Source organism: Stenella coeruleoalba (assembly GCF_951394435.1).
Source record: "Stenella coeruleoalba genome assembly, chromosome: 10".
Taxonomy (NCBI): Eukaryota; Metazoa; Chordata; class Mammalia; order Artiodactyla; family Delphinidae; genus Stenella; species Stenella coeruleoalba.
This window is the reverse complement of record NC_137156.1, coordinates 61,011,534-61,032,119: the sequence shown is the minus strand read 5'-3', so window position 1 is coordinate 61,032,119 and position 20,586 is coordinate 61,011,534. Positions and strand designations below refer to the sequence as shown.

The window sequence follows — 20,586 nt, the reverse complement described above, 5'->3', positions numbered from 1 at the left end:
GGATTGCTACTTCACACAAATAAGTCAGCAAAGTCTTTTCTGATAAGGTGACATTTGAACAAAGACTTGAAGAAAGTGAAGGTGTCAGCCATTTGAATATTTGTTAGAAGAGCATTCTAAGGAAAGGAAACGGCATATGCAAAGGCCCTGCGGTAGGAGCACAAGGTACAGAGAGGAGGCCAAAGTGATTGGAGCTGAATGAAAAAGTAGAAGATGTGGGAAATGAGGTCAGAGAGTTAGCAGGAAGTAGACTATGCAAGATACAGTCATTAGGGGGGTTTTGAACAAAGGAGGGACATCTATCTGGCTTCTGGTTTAGACGGTTTACTCTCTAGCTGCAGTGACAAAAATAAAGTGAAAGGGGCAAGGGCAGAAACAAGAAAACCAATTGGTAGCCTATTAGAATCACCCAGACAAAAGATGCTGGTAGTATAGACCAGGGTGGTAATGCTAGAGGCTCTGAGCAACCGTTAGATCCTGCATGTATTTGAAAATAGAGCCCACAGGATTTGCTGATGTGTGTATGTGGGGTGAGAGAGGGAAGGAGTCTAGGATTATTCCAAAATTTTTGCCTGAGCAACTGGAAATATGGGGTTGCCATTAACTGAGCAGTGAATGCAGCAGAGGGAGAGAGTTTAATAAGGAGGAGGTTAGGATCCAGACTGCTTTTTAAAAGTCTGCTTCTACCAGCACAAATCCACAAGCATGGGAGAACAGGAGGGAAGAAAATGGCAACAACATATTTGACACATAAAAAGCTGATGGACCAGGGTTAATGGGTTAGCAAACCAAGAAAGCCTAATCCTAAATCAATGAGGAAATTGAGAATCAACCATTTTAAACAGCAGCATCTTCAGAAAGCTCAGGAGTTCATGGTATCATGTACAGCTGGAAGCTGGGTTGGTGGGTATAAAATAAGGATGATCAAAAGATTAAAGATTAAAACAGTTTAAAGTTGTTTAAGAATTAGTAGCTCCCTAATCCCTTCTCCCACTCTTTGCTAATGGATGACTACCTCTCCCTAACTCAGGAAGAGGACTGGAAAGCACAAGTTACAGTTGAGGTTGGAGGTGTCATACCCAAAACAGTAGGATTTAGAGAACCAGAGCATATTCAGTGTTTAGACCTCAAGCCCACTAACCCCATCAACCCTCAGGTTCTGGCTAACTCTCCCTCCAAACAGGCCTTTAGAAGAGTTTTCTATATAAGGGGAACGCAAACAGCCCAGGAGAAAGGACAAAATGTGCTGACATCTGGAGTTCCACAGTCAGGTCATCCGATAGTGAAGCTTGAGTCAACAACTCAGAACTTACATCACCTTTTTATCCTACCCACGCTTAAAAATGAGATGATAAACAAGGACTGTCAAGTATCTAAGCAGAGCCTTATTTTACTTTTACTGGAGTGTCAGGAAAGAATACAATTAGATGTTTGGGTTCTATCATACATCTTTACCCAGAGTCTATCTGTTGTTATTCTTACCACCCCTCTACCTTTTGTCCTTTGCCCTATTCTTTCCTTAAAAAAAAAAAAAAAAAAGTGATATTCTAAGAGGCCGCTGATTTTGTTCCTTTGTTCTTGTCTGCCTGAAACTCACCTCTGAATCATCTTAGAACTTAGAACTGACCTTTCTTCAGGGGGAAAGTCATATTGCTTTTCTCTGGATTTCAGAACCATGGTCAGGGATAAAAACACACTCCTGGTGTGTGGTCAGGGGTGATGTGGGCTCCATCAAGCACTCCTGATGGGATGTAAATTGGTGTCAACATTCTGGAAAATTATTGGTAATATGCTGCAAGATTTTTTTTTTTCCTGCGGTACACGGGCCTCTCACTGCTGTGGCCTCTCCCATTGCGGAGCACAGGCTCCGGACGCGCAGGCTCAGCGGCCATGGCTCACGGGCCTAGCCGCTCTGCAGCATGTGGGATCTTCCCAGACTGGGGCACGAACCCATGTCCCCTGCATCGGCAGGCGGACTCTCAACCACTGTGCCACTAGGGAAGCCCCAAGCTGCAAGATTTTAAATGAGCAACCCAACAATTTCTAACTTCTAGAAATTTATACTAAGGAAATTTTTTAATGTGAACATTATTATTAGTGATACATACTGAAGTGTTTATGGATATATTGATACAATGTCTAATACTTGCTTCAAAATAATATTTTGCGGGTATGTATACATTTTCTCATATGGAAGCCACTAAGTACATAGTCCCATTTAAATGTGCTATAAATGTATAACACACACTGGATTTTTTAAAAAATATTTATTTATTTGGTTGCACCGGGTCTTAGTTGTGGTACGCAGGACCTTCACTGCCACGCACAGGATCTTTGTTGTAGCATGCAGGATCTAGTTCCCTGACCGGAGATTGAACCCTGGCCCCCTGCATTGGGAGCAGAGAGTCTTAACCACTGAACCACCAGGGAAGTCCCTACATACTAGATTTTGAAGACTTGATACCAAAAAGAAAAGGTAAAATATGTCATTAATAACTTGCATACTGGTTATATATTGAAATAATATTTTGGATATACTGGAAAAATAAAATATATCATTAAAATTAATTTCACCTATTTCTTTTCTTTTTCAAATGTAGCTACTAGAAAATTTTAAATCACATTTAAGTAACATTTTTAATTATAACTGTGGCTTGCATTTGTGGTTTACATTATGTTTCTATTGGACAGCACTGGTATAAAATCTATATACAGTCAGCTCTCCATATCTGCAGGTTCCAACACCCTTCGGATTTCACCAATCTCAGATCAAAAATATTCAGGAAAAACAAAATTCCAGAAAGTTCCAAAAAGCAAATTTGAATTAGACATGTGCTATTAATGATTTACATAGAACAGGTGACCCTTCAACAACCCTAGGCTTAGGGGTCCCAACCCTCCGAGCAGTGGAAAATCTGAGTACTGTGTAACTTAGAGTTGGCCCTCCACATTCATGATTATTGCAAATTTGACGTCCCAAGCTATGGATTCAACCAACTGTGAATCGTGCGGTACTGTAGTATTCACTATTTAAAAATATTCAAATATAAGTATACCCCTGCAGTTCAAACTCATGTTGTTTAAGGGTCAAATGTATTTACAACCATTTACATAGCATTTACATTGTGTTAGGTTATTATAAGTAATCTAGGGATAATTTACAGTATACATACAGGAAGATGTGTATGTAAGTTATATACAAATACTACATCATTTTTTAAAAGGTACTTGAACCTTTGCAGATTTTGGTATCTGTGGAGGTCCTGGAACCAATCCCCCATGGATACCAAGGGATGACTGTATACTATCAATAAAACAAAACTTTCCATTAAACATGAACATGTTTGGATGACTGACCATAAAGGGGTAATTATTGAAACTAGGTGATGGGTACACAGGAGTTCATTATATCATTTTCTATACTTTTGTATATGATTGAAATTTTCCATAATAAAAGTTTTAAAATATATGAATAAAGCTGTTTTCAATAAGGTGTTCATTCCTGTTTATAGTAAAAACTGAGGAAAAAAGGCTCAGTGCTGGTAACAATAGAGGACAGAGGACTGGTTAAGTTAATTATGTTCATCTATGTGCTGTATGCAGTCACTAAATAGTAAAATAAAAGTAACATCTAACATTTGTAGTCTAATTATATTCCTGGCTCTGTGCTAATATTCTCAACAGCTATAAGAGGTTGATAAAATTTGTATCCTCTGACCTCTCCCACTGACTCCAGATTTATATATCTAATAGCCTGCCAATTGACATCTATTAGCTGGAATATAAGGATAAAGAACAAAACAAATTAACAGGAGAAAGTGAATTGAAAGAAATATAAACTATGCATAGAACAGAAAATTTTAAACAAAAAAGGAAATTTTGATTAATATCCTCAGAGAAATAAAAGAAGATATTGCTTCTATGAAATAGCAACAATTTTTTAAAAATATGTATTTATGGGCTTCCCTGGTGGTACAGTGGTTGAGAGTCCGCCTGCCAATGCAGGGGACATGGGTTCGTGCCCCAGTCCGGGAAGATCCCACATGCCATGGAGCGGCTGGACCCGTGAGCCATGGCCACTGAGCCTGCGCGTCCGGAGCCTGTGCTCCGCAACGGGAGAGGCCACAACAGTGAGAGGCCCACGTACCACAAAAAAAATATATATATATATGTATATATATATATACGTATTTATTACGACTTCCCTGGTGGCGCAGTGGTTAAGAATGTGCCTGTCAATGCAGGGGACATGGGTTTGGGCCCTGGTCTGGGAAAAGCCCACATGCCATGGAGCAACTAAGCCCGTGTGCCACAACTACTGAGCCTGCGCTCTAGAGCCTGCGAGCCACAACTACTGAGCCCATGCATCACAACTGTTGAAGCCTGTGCACCTAGAGCCCGTGCTCCGCAACAAGAGAAGCCACCGCAATGAGAAGCCCCTGCACCACAACAAAGAGTAGACCCAGCTCGCCACAACTAGAGAAAGCCTGTGCACAGCGACAAAGAACCAATGCAGCCAAAAGTAAATAAATAAATTTTTTAAATGTATTTATTTACTTATTTGGCTGCATCAGATCTTCATTGCGGCATGAGGGAATCTTTTGTTGCAGTGTACAGGCTCCAGAGCGCTCTCTAGTTGTGGCATGCGGACTCAGTAGTTGCAGCGTGCACGGGCTTAGCTGCCCTGTGGCATGTGGGATCTTAGTTCCCTGACCAGGGATCGAACCCACATCCCCTGCACTGGAAGGGGGATTCTTAACCACTGGATCACCAGGAAGTCCTGTGACAAAGTTTTTAAAAGGTTGGTGGGATTCAGAAAAAATAACTCTTGAAAATTAAAAACCTGATAGCAGACGTTAAAAAAAAGCTAACTAGAAGGGTTGGAAGATAACATTGAGGTAAACCCTCAGAAAGTAGAGAAAAGACAAAGGAATGGTCTCACACCAGCCAGAATGGCCATCATTAAAAACTCTACAAATAACAAATGCTGGAAAGGACATGGAGAAAAGGGAACCCTCCTACACTGTTGGTGAGAATGTAAGTGGGTACAGCTATTATGGAAAACAGTATGGAGGTTCCTCAGAAAACCAAAAACAGAATTACCGTATGATCCAGCAATCCCTCTCCTGGGCATATATCCAGACAAAATTCTAATCCAAAAAGATACATGCACTCCTATGTTCATAGAGGCACTATTCACAATAACCAAGACATGGAAACAACCTAAACATCCATTGACAGAAGAACGAATAAGTGAGCTGGAAGACAAAATGGTGGAAATAACTGCCGAGGAACAGAATAAAGAAAAAAGAATGAAAAGAATTGAAGACAATCTCAGAGACCTCTGTGACAACACTAAACGCACCAACATTCGAATTATAGGGGTCCCAGAAGAAGAAGAGAAAAAGAAAGGGTCTAAGAAAATATTTGAAGAGATTATAGTCAAAAACTTGCCTAACATGAGAAAGGAAATAGTCACCCAAGTCCAGGAAGCACAGAGAGTCCCATACAGGATGAACCCCAGGAAAAACACACCAAGACATATATTAATCAAACTAACAAGAATTAAATTCAAAGAAAAAACATTAAAAGCAGCAAAGGAAAACAAAAAATAACATACAAAGGAATCCCCATAAGGTTATCAGCTGATTTTTCATCAGAAACTCTGCAGGCCAGAAGGGAGTGGTAGGATATACTTAATGTGATGAAAGAGAAAAACCTACAACCAAGATTACTCTACCCCCGCAAGGATCTCATTCAGATTCAATAGAGAAGTCAAAAGGTTTTCAGACAAGCAAAAGCTAACAGAATTCAGCACCACCAAACTAACTTTACAACAAATGCTAAAGAAACTTCTCTAGGCGGGAAACAAAAGAGAAGAAAAAGACCCACAAAAACAAACCCAAAGCAATTAAGAAAATGGTAAGGAACATACATATCGATAAACACCTTGAATGTAAATGGATTAAATGCCCTAACCAAAAGACACACACTAGCTGAATGGATACAAAAACAAGACCCATATATATACTGTCTACAAGAGACCCACTTCAGACCTACGAACACATATAGACTGAAAGTGAAGGGATGGAAAAATATATTCCATGCAAATGGAAATCAAAAGAAAGCTGGAGTAGCAATACTCATATCAGATGAAATAGACTTTAAAGACTGTTACAAGAGATAAGGAAGGACACTACATAATGATCAAGGGAATCAATCCAAGAAGAAGATATAACAGTTATAAATGTTTATGCACCCAACATAGGAGCACCTCAATACACAAGGCAAATGTTAACAACCATGAAAGTAGAAATCATCAGTTAACACAATAATGGTAGGCAACTTTTAACACCCCACTCACACCAATGGACAGATCATCCAAACAAAAAAAAATTAGGGAAACACAAGCTTTAAATGACACAATAGACCAGATAGATCTAATTGATATTTATAGAACATTCCACCCAAAAGTGGCAGAATACACTTTCTTCTCAAGTGCACATGGAACATTCTCCAGGATAGATTACATCTTGGGTTACAAATAAAGCCTCAGAAAATTTAAGAAAATTGAAATTGTATCAAGTATCTTTTCTGACCACAACATTATGAGATTGGAAATCAATTACAGGAAAAAAAAACTGTAAAAAACACAAATACATGGGGGCTAAACAGTGCACTACTAAATAACCAGATCACTGAAGAAATCAAAGAAGAAATTAAAAACTACATAGAAACAAATGACAATGAAAACACGACAACCCAAAACCTATGGGATGCAGCAAAAGCAGTTCTAAAAGGGAAGTTTATGGCAATACAATCTCATCTCAAGAAACAAGAAAAATCTCAAATAAACAATCTAACCCTACACTTAAAACCACTAGAGGGGGTGGGGGGTTGTTAAGATGGCGGAAGAGTAAGACGCGGAGATCACCTTCCTCCCCACAGATACACCAGAAATACATCTACACGTGGAACAACTCCTACAGAACACCTACTGAACGCTGGCAGAAAACCTCAGACCTCCCAAAAGGCAAGAAACTCCCCACGTACCTCGGTAGGGCAAAAGAATAAACAGAGACAAAAGGATAGGGATGGGACCTGCACCAGTGGGAGGGCGGAGACTGCGGGTGGCGGAGGGGGAAAGCTTCGGAGACATGGAGGAGAGCACAGAAACGGGTGCGGATGGCAAAGCAGAGAGATTCCCGCACAGAGGATCGGTGCCGACCGGCACTCACCAGCCCGAGAGGCTTGTCTGCTCACCCGCCGGCGCGGGCAGGTCTGGGAGCTGGAGGCTCGTGCTTCGGTTACTGCACCATGGCTAGCCGGGAGGGAGTCCAGGGAAAAGTCTGGACCTGCTGAAGAGACAAGAGACTTTTTCTTCCCTCTTTGTTTCCTGGTGCGCGAGGAGAGGGGATTAAGAGCGCTGCTTAAAGGAGCTCCAGAGACGGGCGCGAGCCGCGGCTAAAAGCGCGGACCCCAGAGACGGGCATGAGACGCTAAGGCTGTTGCTGCCGCCACCAAGAAGCCTCTGTGCCAGCACAGGTCACTATCCACACGCCCCTTGCGGGGAGCCTATACAGCCCGCCACTGCCAGGGTCCCGGGATCCAGGGACAACTTCCCCGGGAGAACGCATGGCGCACCTCAGGCTGGTGCAACGTCCCGCTGGCCTCTGCCGCCGCAGGCTCGCCCTGCACTCCGTACCTCTCCCTACCCCCGGCCTGAGTGAGCCAGAGTCCCCAAAGCAGCTGCTCCTTTAAGCCCGTCCTGTCTGCGCTAAGAACAGACGCCCTCCGGCGACCTACACGCAGAGGCGGGGCCAAATCCAAAGCTGAGTCCCTGGGAGCTGTGAGAACAAAGAAGAGAAAGGGAAATCTCTCCCGGCAGCCTCAGAAGAAGCGGATTAAAGCTCCACAATCAACTTGATGTACCCTGCATCTATGGAATACATTGAATAGACAACGAATCATCCCAAATTGAGGAGGTGGACTTTGAGAGCAAGATTGATGATTTTTTCCCCTTTTCCTCTTTTCGTGAGTGTGTATGTATATGTTTCTGTGTGAGATTTTGTCTGTATAACTTTGCTTCCACCATTTGTCCTAGGGTTCTATCCATCCATTTTTTTTTTTTAATTTTTCTTCTTAATTATTTTTTATTTTAATAACTTTATTTTATCTTACTTTATTTTATTTTACTTTATCTTCTTTCTTTTTTCCTTCCTTCCCTCCTTCCTTCCTTCCTCCCTCCCTCCCTTTCTTTTTCTTTCTTTCTTTCTTTCTTTCTTCTTCTATTAATTCTTTCTTTCTACTTTTTCTCCCTTTTATTCTGAGCCGTGTGGATGAAAGGCTCTTGGTGCTGCAGCCAGGAGTCAGTGCTGTACCTCTGAGGTGGGAGAGCCAACTTCAGGACACTGGTCCACAAGAGACCTCCCAGCTCCACATAATATCAAACGGTGAAACTCTCCCAGAGATCTCCATCTCAACACCAGCAGCCAGCTTCACTCAACGACCAGCAAGCTAAAGTGCTGGACACCCTATGCCAAACAACTAGCAAGACAGGAACACAACCCCACCCCTTAGCACAGAGGCTGCCTAAAATCATAATAAGTCCACAGACACCCCAAAACACACCAACAGACGTGGACTTGCCCACCAGAAAGACAAGATCCAGCCTCATCCACCAGAACACAGGCCCTAGTCCCCTCCACCAGGAAGCCTACACAACCCACTGAACCAAGCTTAGCCACTGGGGACAGACACCAAAAACAACGGGAATTACGAACCTGCAGCCTGCAAAAAGGAGACCCCAAACACAGTAAGATAAGCAAAATGAGAAGACAGAAAAACACACAGCAGTTGAAGGAGCAAGATAAAAACCCACCAGACCTAACAAATGAAGAGGAAATAGGCAGTCTACCTGAAAAAGAATTCAGAATAATGATAGTAAAGATGATCCAAAATCTTGGAAATAGGATAGAGAAAATGCAAGAAACATTTAACAAGGACCTAGAAGAACTAAAGATGAAACAAGCAACGATGAACAACACAATAAATGAAATTAAAAATACTCTAGATGGGATCAATAGCAGAATAACTGAGGCAGAAGAACAGATAAGTGACCTGGAAGATAAAATAGTGGAAATAACTACTGCAGAGCAGAATAAAGAAAAAAGAATGAAAAGAACTGAGGACAGTCTCAGAGACCTCTGGGACAACATTAAATGCACCAACATTCAAATTATAGGGGTTCCAGAAGAAGAAGAGAAAAACAAAGGGACTGAGAAAATATTTGAAGAGATTATAGTTGAAAACTTCCCTAATATAAGAAAGGAAATAGTTAATCAAGTCCAGGAAACACAGAGAGTCCCATACAGGATAAATCCAAGGAGAAATACGCCAAGACACATATTAATCAAACTGTCAAAAATTAAATACGAAGAAAACATATTAAAAGCAGCAAGGGAAAAACAACAAATAACACACAAGGGAATCCCCATAAGGTTAACAGCTGATCTTTCAGCAGAAACTCTGCAAGCCAGAAGGGACTGGCAGGACATATCTAAAGTGATGAAGGAGAAAAACCTGCAACCAAGATTGCTCTACCCAGCAAGCATCTCATTCAGATTCGACAGAGAAATTAAAACCTTTACAGACAAGCAAAAGCTGAGAGAGTTCAACACCACCAAACCAGATCTACAACAACTGCTAAAGGAACTTCTCTAGGCAAGAAACACAAGAGAAGGAAAAGACCTATAATAACAAACCCAAAACAATTAAGAAAATGGGAATAGGAACATACATATCGATAATTACCTTAAATGTAAATGGACTAAATGCTCCCACCAAAAGACACAGGTTGGCTGAATGGATACAAAAACAAGACCCATATATTTGCTGTCTACAAGAGACCCACTTCAGACCTAGAGACACATACAGACTGATAGTAAGGGAATGCAAAAAGATATTCCATGCAAATGGAAACCGAAAGAAAGCTGGAGCAGCAATTCTCATATCAGACATAATAGACTTTAAAATAAAGACTATTACAAGAGACAAAGAAGGACACTACATAATGATCAAGGGATCGATCCAAGAAGAAGATATAACAATTGTAAATATTTATGCACCCAACATAGGAGCACCTCAATACATAAGGCAAATACTAACAGCCATAAAAGGGGAAATCGACAGCAACACATTCATAGTAGGGGACTTTAACACCCCACATTCACCAATGGACAGGTGATCCAAAATGAAAATAAATAAGGAAACACAAGCTTTAAATGATACATTAAACAAGATGGACTTAATTGATATTTATAGGACATTCCATCCAAAAACTACAGAATACACATTTTTCTCAAGTGCTCATGGAACATTCTCCAGGATAGATCATATCTTGGGTCACAAATCAAGCCTTGGTAAATTTAGGAAAATTGAAATTGTATCAAGTATCTTTTCCGACCACAACGCTATGAAACTAGATATCAATTACAGGAAAAGATCTGTAAAAAATACAAACACATGGAGGCTAAACAATACACTACTTAATAACAAAGTGATCACTGAAGAAATCAAAGAGGAAATAAAAAAATACCGAGAAACAAATGACAATGGAGACATGACGACCCAAAACCTATGGGATGCAGCAAAAGCAGTCCTAAGAGGGAAGTTTATAGCAATACAATCCTACCGTAAGAAACAGGAAACATCTCGAATAAACAACCTAACCTTTCACCTAAAGCAATTAGAGAAAGAAGAACAAAAAAAACCCCAAAGTTAGCAGAAGAAAAGTAATCATACAAATCAGATCAGAAATAAATGAAAAAGAAATGAAGGAAATGATAGCGAAGATCAATAGAACTAAAAGCTGGTTCTCTGAGAAGATAAACAAAATTGATAAACCATTAGCCAGACTCATCAAGAAAAAAAGGGAGAAGACTCAGATCAATAGAATTAGAAATGAAAAAGCAGAAGTAACAACTGACACTGCAGAAATACAAAAGATCATGAGAGATTACTACAAGCAACTCTATGCCAATAAAATGGACAACCTGGAAGAAATGGACAAATTCTTAGAAATGCACAACCTGCCAAGACTGAATCAGGAAGAAACAGAAAATATGAACAGACCAATCACAAGCACTGAAACTGAAACTGTGATTAAACATCTTCCAACAAACAAAAGTCCAGGACCAGATGGCTTCACAGGCGAATTCTATCAAATATTTAGAAAAGAGCTAACAACTATCCTTCTCAAACTCTTCTTAAATATAGCAGAGGGAGAAACACTCCCAACCTCATTCTACGAGGCCACCATCACCTTGATACCAAAACCAAACAAGGATGTCACAAAGAAAGAAAACTACAGGCCAATATCACTGATGAACATAGATGCAAAAATCCTCAACAAAATGCTAGCAAACAGAATCCAACAGCACATTAAAAGGATCATACACCATGATCAAGGGGGATTTATTCCAGAATGCAAGGATTCTTCAATATACGCAAATCAATCAATGTGATACACCATATTAACAAATTGAAGGAGAAAACCCATATGATCATCTCAATAGATGCAGAGAAAACTTTTGACAAAATTCAACACCCAGTTATGATAAAAACCCTGCAGAAAGTAGGCATAGAGGGAACTTTCCTCAACACAATAAAGGCCATATATGACAAACCCACAGCCAACATCGTCCTCAATGGTGAAAAACTGAAAGCATTTCCACTAAGATCAGGAACAAGACAAGGTTGCCCACTCTCACCACTCTTATTCAACATAGTTTTGGAAGTTTGAGCCGCAGCAATCAGAGAAGAAAAGGAAATAAAAGGAATCCAAATCGGAAAAGAAGTAAAGCTGTCACTGTTTGCAGATCACATGATACTATACATAGAGAATCCTAAAGATGCTACCAGAAAACTACTAGAGCTAATCAATGAATTTCATAAAGTAGCAGGATACAAAATTAATGCACAGAAATCTCTGGCATTCCTACACACTAATGATGAAAAATCTGAAAGTGAAATCAAGAAAACACTCCCATTTACCATTGTAACAAAAAGAATAAAATATCTAGGAATAAACCTACCTAAGGAGACAAAAGACCTGTATGCAGAAAATTATAAGACAGTGATGAAAGAAATTAAAGATGATACAAATAGATGGAGAGATATACCATGTTCTTGGATTGGAAGAATCAACATTGTGAAAATGACTCTACTACCCAAAGCAATCTACAGATTCAATGCAATCCCTATCAAACTACCCCTGGCATTTTTCACAGAACTAGAACAAAAAACTTCACAATTTGTATGGAGACACAAAACACCCCGAATAGCCAAAGCAATATTGAGAATGAAAAACGAAGCTGGAGGAATCAGGCTCCCTGATTTCAGACTATACTACAAAGCTACAGTAATCAAGACAGTATGGGACTGGCACAAAAACAGAAAGATAGATCAATGGAACAGGATAGAAAGCCCAGAGATAAACCCACGCACATATGGTCACCTTATGTTTAATAAAGGAGGCAGGAATGTACAGTGGAGAAAGGACAGCCTCTTCAATAAGTGATGCTGGGCAAACAGGACAGGTACATGTAAAAGTATGAGATTAGATCACTCCCTAATACCATACACAAAAATAAGCTCAAAATGGAAAGACCTAAATGTAAGGCCAGAAACTATCAAACTCTTAGAGTAAAACATAGGCAGAACACTCTATGACATAAATCACAGCAAGATCCTTTTTGACCCACCTCCTAGAGAAATGAAAATAAAAACAAAAATAAACAAATGGAACCTAATGAAACTTCAAAGCTTTTGCACAGCAAAGGAAACCATAAACAAGACCAAAAGACAACCCTCAGAATGGGAGAAAATATTTGCAAATCAAGCAACTGACAAAGGATTAATTTCCAAAATTTACAAGCAGCTCATGCAGCTCAATAACAAAAAAACAAACAACCCAATCCAAAAATGGGCAGAAGACCTAAATAGACATTTCTCCTAAGAAGATATACACACTGCCAACAAACGCATGAAAGAATGCTCAACGTCATTAATCATTAGAGAAATGCAAATCAAAACTACAATGAGATATCATTTCACACCAGTCAGAATGGCCATCATCAAAAAATCTAGAAACAATAAATGCTGGAAAGGGTGTGGTGAAAAGGGAACCCTCCTGCACTGTTGGTGGGAACGTAAATTGATACAGCCACTATGGAGAACAGTATGGAGGTTCCTTAAAAAACTAAAAATATAACTACCATATGACCCAGCAATCCCACTACCAGGCATATACCCTGAGAAAACCATAATTCAAAAAGAGACATGTACCACAATGTTCATTGCAGCACTATTTACAATAGCCAGGACATGGCAGCAACCTAAATGTCCATAGACAGATGAATGGCTAAAGAAGATGTGGCACATATATAAAATGGAATATTACTCAGCCATAAAAAGAATCGAAATTGAGTTATTTGTAGTGAAGTGGATGAACCCAGAGTCTGTCATACAGGGTGAAGTAAGTCAGAAAGAGAAAAACAAATACCATATCCTAACACATATATATGGGATCTAAAAAAAAAGGTACTGATGAACCTAGTCGCAGGGCAGGAATAAAGAGGTAGACATAGAAAATGGACTTGAGGACATGGGATGGAAGGGTGAAGGTGGGGCGAAGTGAGAGTAGCATTGACATATATACACTACTGAATGCCAAGTATTTGGCTAGTGGGAAGCAGCAGCATAGCACAGGGAGGTTGGCTCGGTGCTTTGTGATGACCTAGAAGGGTGGGATGGGGGGATGGGAGGGAGGCTTAAGGGGGAGGGAATATGGGGACATGTGTATGCATATGGCTGATTCGCTTTGTTGTGCAACAGAAACTAACACAGTATTGTGATGCAATTATACTCCAATAAAGATCTATTAAAAAAAAAAGATACATGCACCCCTATGTTCATAGCGGCACTATTCACAATAGCCAAGACATGGAAATAACCTAAATGTCCATCGACAGATGAATGCATAAAGAAGATGTGGTACATATATACGATGGAATACTACTCAGCCATTAAAAAGAATGAAATAATGCCATTTGCAACAACATGGATGCAACTAGAGAGTATCATACTAAGTGAAGTAAGTCAGAAAGAGAAAGACAAATACCATATGATACCACTTATATGTGAATCTAAAATATGACACAAAGGAACATATTTACAAAACAAAAACAGACTCACGGATGTAGAGAACAGACTTGTGGTCGCCAAGGCGGAGGAGTTGGGGGGGAAATGGAGTCCGAGGTTGGGGTTAGCAGATGTAAGCTATTATATATGGAATAGATAAACAACAAAGTCCTACTGTATAGCACAGAAAATTATATTCAGTATCCTATGATAAACAATGCTGGAAAAGAACATTAAAAAAATGAATGTATATATAGGGACTTCTCTGGTGGCACAGTGGTTAAGAATCCACCTGCCAATGCAGGAGACACAGGTTCAAGCCCTGGTCTGGGAAGATCCCACATGCCGCAGAGCAACTAAGCCCATGCGCCACAACTATTGAGCCTGCGCTCTAGAGCCTGCGAGCCACAACTACTGAGCCCGTGTGCTGTAACTAGAGCCCATGCTCTGCAACAAGAGAAGCCACCGCAATGAGAAGCCCGTGCACCGCAACAAAGAATAGCCCCTGCTTGCCGCAACTAGAGAAAGCCCGAGAGCATCAATGAAGACCCAACGCAGCCAAAAATAAAATAAATAAACAAATAAATAAATATATATATTTTAAAAAGAATGTGTATATATATATATATGTATAACTGAATCACTTTGCTGTATAGCAGAAATTAGCACAACATTGTAAATCAACTATACCTCAATTTAAAAAGAGGAGAGGAGAGAAAGGAATGGGGAAAAGGAGCGAAAAGACAAAAGAATTCTAAAACCAGTCTTCAGGGCTTCCCTGGTGGTGCAGCGGTTAAGAATCCGCCTACCAATGTAGGGTACATGGGTTCGAGCCCTGGTCTGGAAAGATCCCACATGCCACGGAGCAACTAAGCCTATGTGCCACAACTACTGAGCCTGCGCTCTAGAGCCCATGTGCCACAACTACTGAAGCCCGTGCACCTAGAGCCCGTGCTCCACAACAAGAGAAGCCACCACAATGAGAAGCCCGCACACCACAACGAAGAGTAGCCCCGGCTTGCTGCAACTACAGAAAGCCTGAGCGCAGCAACGAAGACCCAACACAGCCAAAAATTAATTAATTAATTAATTAATTATTTAAAAAGCTCTTAGAACACATTTTTTTAAGAAGCTCTTAATTAGAGCTCTTAATTATTCAATACATTACAGAGACTAATTGAAGATGGATTCTGTGATAGGTTAAGGACCTCATCTAGACCAGGGGTTGGCAGACCATGGCCCATGGGTTAATTCCAGCCACTGCCTGTTTTGGTAAATAGCTTATAGGAGCAGAGCCACACCCATTCATTTTTGTGTTATCTATGGCTGCTTTTGCACTAAAACGAATGAGATGAATAGTTGTGGCTGAGATTCTATGGTCAAAAATTCTAACATATTCACTATGACTCCCTTTACAAGGAAAGTTTGCTGATTCCTGATATAGATTATTCCTTTTAGTCCTAACAGCCCTTGGAAGTTGACATTTTTCACCTTTATTTTACCACAAGGGAAACTGAGGTTTAGAGAAGGCAAATGACTTGCCCAGCTTCACAGACATTAAGTATTGGGAACATGATAAAACTGTCTTTTGACAATAACATATGGTCTCCTGTTAGAGTCATTTCCCCACCTCATGGGAACTTTGTCTTGTAAGGAATCAATGAGAGGACACAGTAGGTCATAGAATTCCAAGGTATTTAAGTATTGAGCCAGCCAAGATATCATGAGTACTCTCACTGGAGCTAAAGGTCATCCCATGTATCTTTGTCCCTTTACTTTTTCAGAAGTGACCCTGTCCACTGGTGCAGGAGCACCAACCTTGTTCTGGGATCCCAACCAACACTCTACTCCTTCCCACAAATTCCCCCTACATCTCTATCACCCCTTCATCCAGCAGAAAGCCTGACCTTCTGAGGTAAATTCATTCTACAGTTGGTTCAACACAGCCATCATAAAGGACACTCTTGTCCGTCTCTGCCAGAGTTCTGCCAGCCCACACTGAGGAAAAGCCCTCATTCCCAGGCTCAAATGAGCACAAAGGCAAGAGTAAACCAGATCCAACTCTCCAGAGGGAAAGGCAGTCCCAAGCTAGGATACAGGGTCCAGTCAGGTGAATTCATCCCAGGCTGCAGCACTGAGCTATCAGAGGCTAGAGCAAAGAGTCGTCCCAGGATAGAGTTTTTTGAGGGCAGGGCATGTCTTATTGCCCACAGGGCCTACTTAGCACAGGGTTTGGCACAAAAAAATATGTCCAACAAATAAGAGCTATGATCGTTATATGTTCATAAGCGTTTGCTAAATAAATTAATCAAAAAACATGGTCTCATTACAAACCTTTCAGCACCAGGGTAGTTAAACACATATACAGTCTTATAATTACAAATTATTTTTCACATCCCCTATCTAAATTCACCCTACCAACAATGTTTAGGGAAATAGAGAAAGCTTTTAAACCCCATTTCACAGAGGAAAGGAGATTAAGAGATTAAGTAACTCAGACCAACATCACACTGCCAGGGGGCAGGGGTGAACCCAAAGAGGACTCAACAGCCTGTGTTTCTGCCAGAGAACCAGAAGCAACGACTGAATGTGTCTGCCCACTCCTTGCCACGCCACAGGCATGCCCTTCTTTTTTCTCTATCTCTTCCCTTCTCCCTAAAGGTCTCACTTTTCCTCCCTCTCCCCTGTCTCAGGTTCCAAAAAAAGGATTCCTTGACTGTACTAATGATTCTATACTAGATACTGTTGCCTTTTTAACAAGTGTGCCTGAGTTTCTACCCAAGGTTTCTCTGCAAAGTTTCATGTTCTAATAACAGAAGGTAAAGAAAATTTAAAAGGCCACTTGCATTTAAGAGATCTGCACACAACTTGTTTTCTTTACTGAACCACAGTGATTGGATTTCAAATGTATTGAACACCCCTGCCTGCCTCTTATGCTATTTTCTCTCAACCTAACTGCACTAAAGTTTTGCAGAATCTACTGTTAAGTAGTTAGTCAGACATGAGCAGGTCCCCACCCCGTCCTGGACAGGGTCATCGTTCCCTCCCCCCACCTGGACACTGGTGATCAGAACACACCCAGAGATCCTCCATTTTGTGGTCAAGGACCACTAAGTTTCCAGCCTCATCAGGATCAAGCAAGATAAAACGAGCAGCACAGGCTGACGCAGGTGCACCAAAAACTAAAAAGTAGCACAAAGTAACCTGGGGTTCATGATGCCATATTTGTAATAAATTAACATTGCAGTTTTGCACACACCCCCAACCCCGTGGGTTTCACTTGGGTAAGCGCCTGCGCACAGGAGAAAAGTTATATAAGCTAAAGCTGTCAGTCAATCAACTTGTCAAATAACAGGACACAGGGAGGGACCACCACCCTAAAAAACCCAACCCTATTCCCATTGCGAGGCTGCTTCTGGTTTCCAGACAGCCTGCTCTCCTTTCCCGGGAACGTACTTTCATTTTGCTTAATAAAACTCGTGCTGCTTAAAAACTGCTCTACATCTCTCGATTGCATTCTTTTCTTCGGGAGGACAAGAACCGAGGAATTGCCATTTCCTTGGTAAAACTACTTCCCCTAGTACAAGTACAAACTCCATTTACTGGAAAGCCTTTTTAAAAGTTTTTTTTTTTTGACCGCACTGCGCAGCTTGTGGGATCTTAGTTCCCCGACCAGGGATTGAACCCCGGCCACAGCAGTGAAAGCATGCAGTCCTAACCACTAGACCATCAGGGAATTCCCTAAAACAATCTTATAAAACAGACAGCAAATCCCAAAAACATGTTCAGCTGACACGTTTGCCCTGGGGCAAGTTCCAAGTACCCGTATATTCAGCAACTCAGAAAACATTCCAACCACGGTCAGTGTGAATATGGGTCAAAGTCATCCAAGACCTCATGCATATCAGCTGTCCTGAGGAATACATGTCAGGGGCAGCCCAGGCAAGCTCTTGCTTCCTTCCAGAGTGCTTCTTTCAGATTCTGATACTCTCCACCCTCCAGGCAGGACATAGACAGGTATAGTGGCCAAAATAGTGGCCAGAATGGAGAGGGCTGCATTAATGCTGGGGTAGGAGATGAGGTTCAAGTGTTACAGTGCAGCAAGGCTATTATTTGGTTGTTCTTGCCTGGGAACATCCATCTACCCAGCCATCTACCTCTCCAGCTGTGCTTTACACCTGGCCATGTAGGGAGTATATCTCCCTTGAAAGCCTCATACAGTGACACCTCGGCCTCACCATTCTCCAGCAAACACAGATTGCTTGGAATGAGGGACTAAGAAATTAATCACAGCAAGAACTTTGCTGTTCCTGCACTTCAAAAATGACATGGTTCAGAAGGGGAACGAACAAGGCCTTTCTGGGGCTCTCCTGGAGGCCTGTGGCTGTGAAGACACTGTGGGGAAATTTTTGGCCACAAAACATGGGCAGAGTAGGAGGAAATTCTTCTCTTCCCATGCTTTACTTCATTGTACAAGGACATCAAGCCTGGGTCTCACTGTCCTTCATTTTCAGGAACCTCTGGATTACAAGGTGGCTTCATTAAACAAGTCAATGAGGTCAGTATCAGCCTGCTGCATGTCCTGAGGCAAGGAGTTGGTGTGTGAAAGGGTTTATTCAACACACCATCATCACTAGGAAGTCAAACTTGGTGATGGAATAAGAAAAAGGTCTTTCAGCACCCTGTGCGTGCCTATTTCCTGCAAAACTTTGAGGATGACTGTACACTTAGCCTTGAAAAGACACAGACACTGAGATGCTGTCCACCTGGTATTTTCTCTGATACTACTCTGTTCCTCCTTGAAAAGGGTTCCCAGAATCAATTCCAACATGTGTGTGTGTGGAGGCTTCCCCACACCAACAAGAAATTCTTAGACACCAGCAGGTGTCTGAGAAATCAACTCAGTTCTGACACTAGCTACCCAGGTAAAGGGCTCAGTCTCACAAGACCACCCTTCACTTCAGACGCCAGTCGCAAGCCCAGGTCCTTACCTGTGCTTCTGACCAACTGGCTACAAATCAGAGGTTCCCAGGACATCCTCCTCGGGTCCAAATGACCTGCTAAAACGACTCACAGAACTCAGGAAAACCCATGTACTCATCAGATGACTGATTTATTATAAAAGGATATTAAAGGATACAAATTAACAGCCAGATGAAAAGACATACGGCGAGGTACCCAACAAAGGCACTTCTGGCCTCTTAGAGCATGGGGTCCTCATATGAGCATGAGGAAGCACTGTCGCTCTCCACGTGGAAGCTCTCCAAAAATGGGACCAAAAGCTGTCCTTCTGGGTTTTCATAGAGGCTTCATTACATACCTACAATTGACTAAATCATTGGCCAATGGCAACTGAGTCAATCTCAGGCTCCTCTCCCCTCTTCCTGAAAATCAGGGGGTGGGACTGAAAGTTCCAACCCTCTAATCACAGAGTTGGTTCTTTCCTGGCAACCCACCCCCATCCTACTTCTAAAAGTCACCTCATTAACACAACAAGAGACACCTTTACCACTCTGAACATTTAGGAAATTCCAAGGGTTCTGGCCATCTGGATGACCACATATATATTTTCCTTATAAATCACGACATCCCACTCCTCTTCCTCCTCCCAGTGTTCACCCCCTTCACTCAGGAATGCCTGCAGCAAACCCAGCTGAGCTGTGAAGTGCTCTGAGAATGCCTTTAGCGTACCATCACTTTGCCCACAGCGTCTAGAAGTTTGGTGACTGGCTCCACTGCACAGGACCAAATAATAGCTGAGTCCAGCTCCTGCATCTTAGAAGCCAAGAACAAATCCTTCCAGCTGGCCATTCATGGAATCACCCTCTGATCACAGAAACCCTGCAGTAATTCCTTTGGTAAACCGCAGACTGCTATTCTCTGCAAGAAGCATTCTGTCGGGAGATTCTCAGTCATGTCAACAGCCTCTACGAAATCAATCAGATATTAAATAAAACTTCACTTACCTTCTTCAGTCTGGTGAAAACGGCACACAAAGAGGGAGAGATTTTCTTTGGAAGAGATACCAGTGTTCCCATCTATGATCACACTCAAGAATTCGGCTGCTTTTACCAGCTCCGGGAACTTGTTCTGGGTTTGGAGGCCTGTTAGCCTCCAAACCTGTTAGTTCATTCTGCATTTCTTCAGCTATTTCGAGCACCATGTGGTACGTAGCTAATTTTCTCTTTCAAAACTGGCTTCAGTTCTGTAATATAATGTGAGAATGCATATGTAACCTTGGTGTTAGTGAGCCTTCTATGCAACAGAATATTCTGTGTTCCACAGAAAATGAGTTTAATGATCTATTTTAGAGCATGACAACTGTTTGTCAACAGCTTCTAATACTCAAAGGCAACAAAAGCCACCAACTTTGCTGTGGCCTCA

General features: G+C 41.4%; 1 protein-coding gene and 1 long non-coding RNA gene across 2 annotated transcripts in view; one reads left to right on the top strand and one right to left on the bottom strand.

Moving 5' to 3' along the window:
* LOC307193356 (zinc finger protein 621) overlaps positions 1-20,586 on the top strand; it is a 279,464-nt gene that overhangs the window by 201,008 nt on the left and 57,870 nt on the right. The gene's annotated exons all lie outside the window — the stretch shown is intronic.
* The window catches only part of LOC307193359, a 263,564-nt gene that overhangs the window by 240,516 nt on the left and 2,462 nt on the right, over positions 1-20,586 (bottom strand). The window contains exon 2 of the long non-coding RNA XR_013830310.1: positions 20,169-20,407. This is a non-coding gene — a long non-coding RNA (uncharacterized lncRNA). The remainder of the gene's footprint in view (positions 1-20,168; positions 20,408-20,586) is intronic.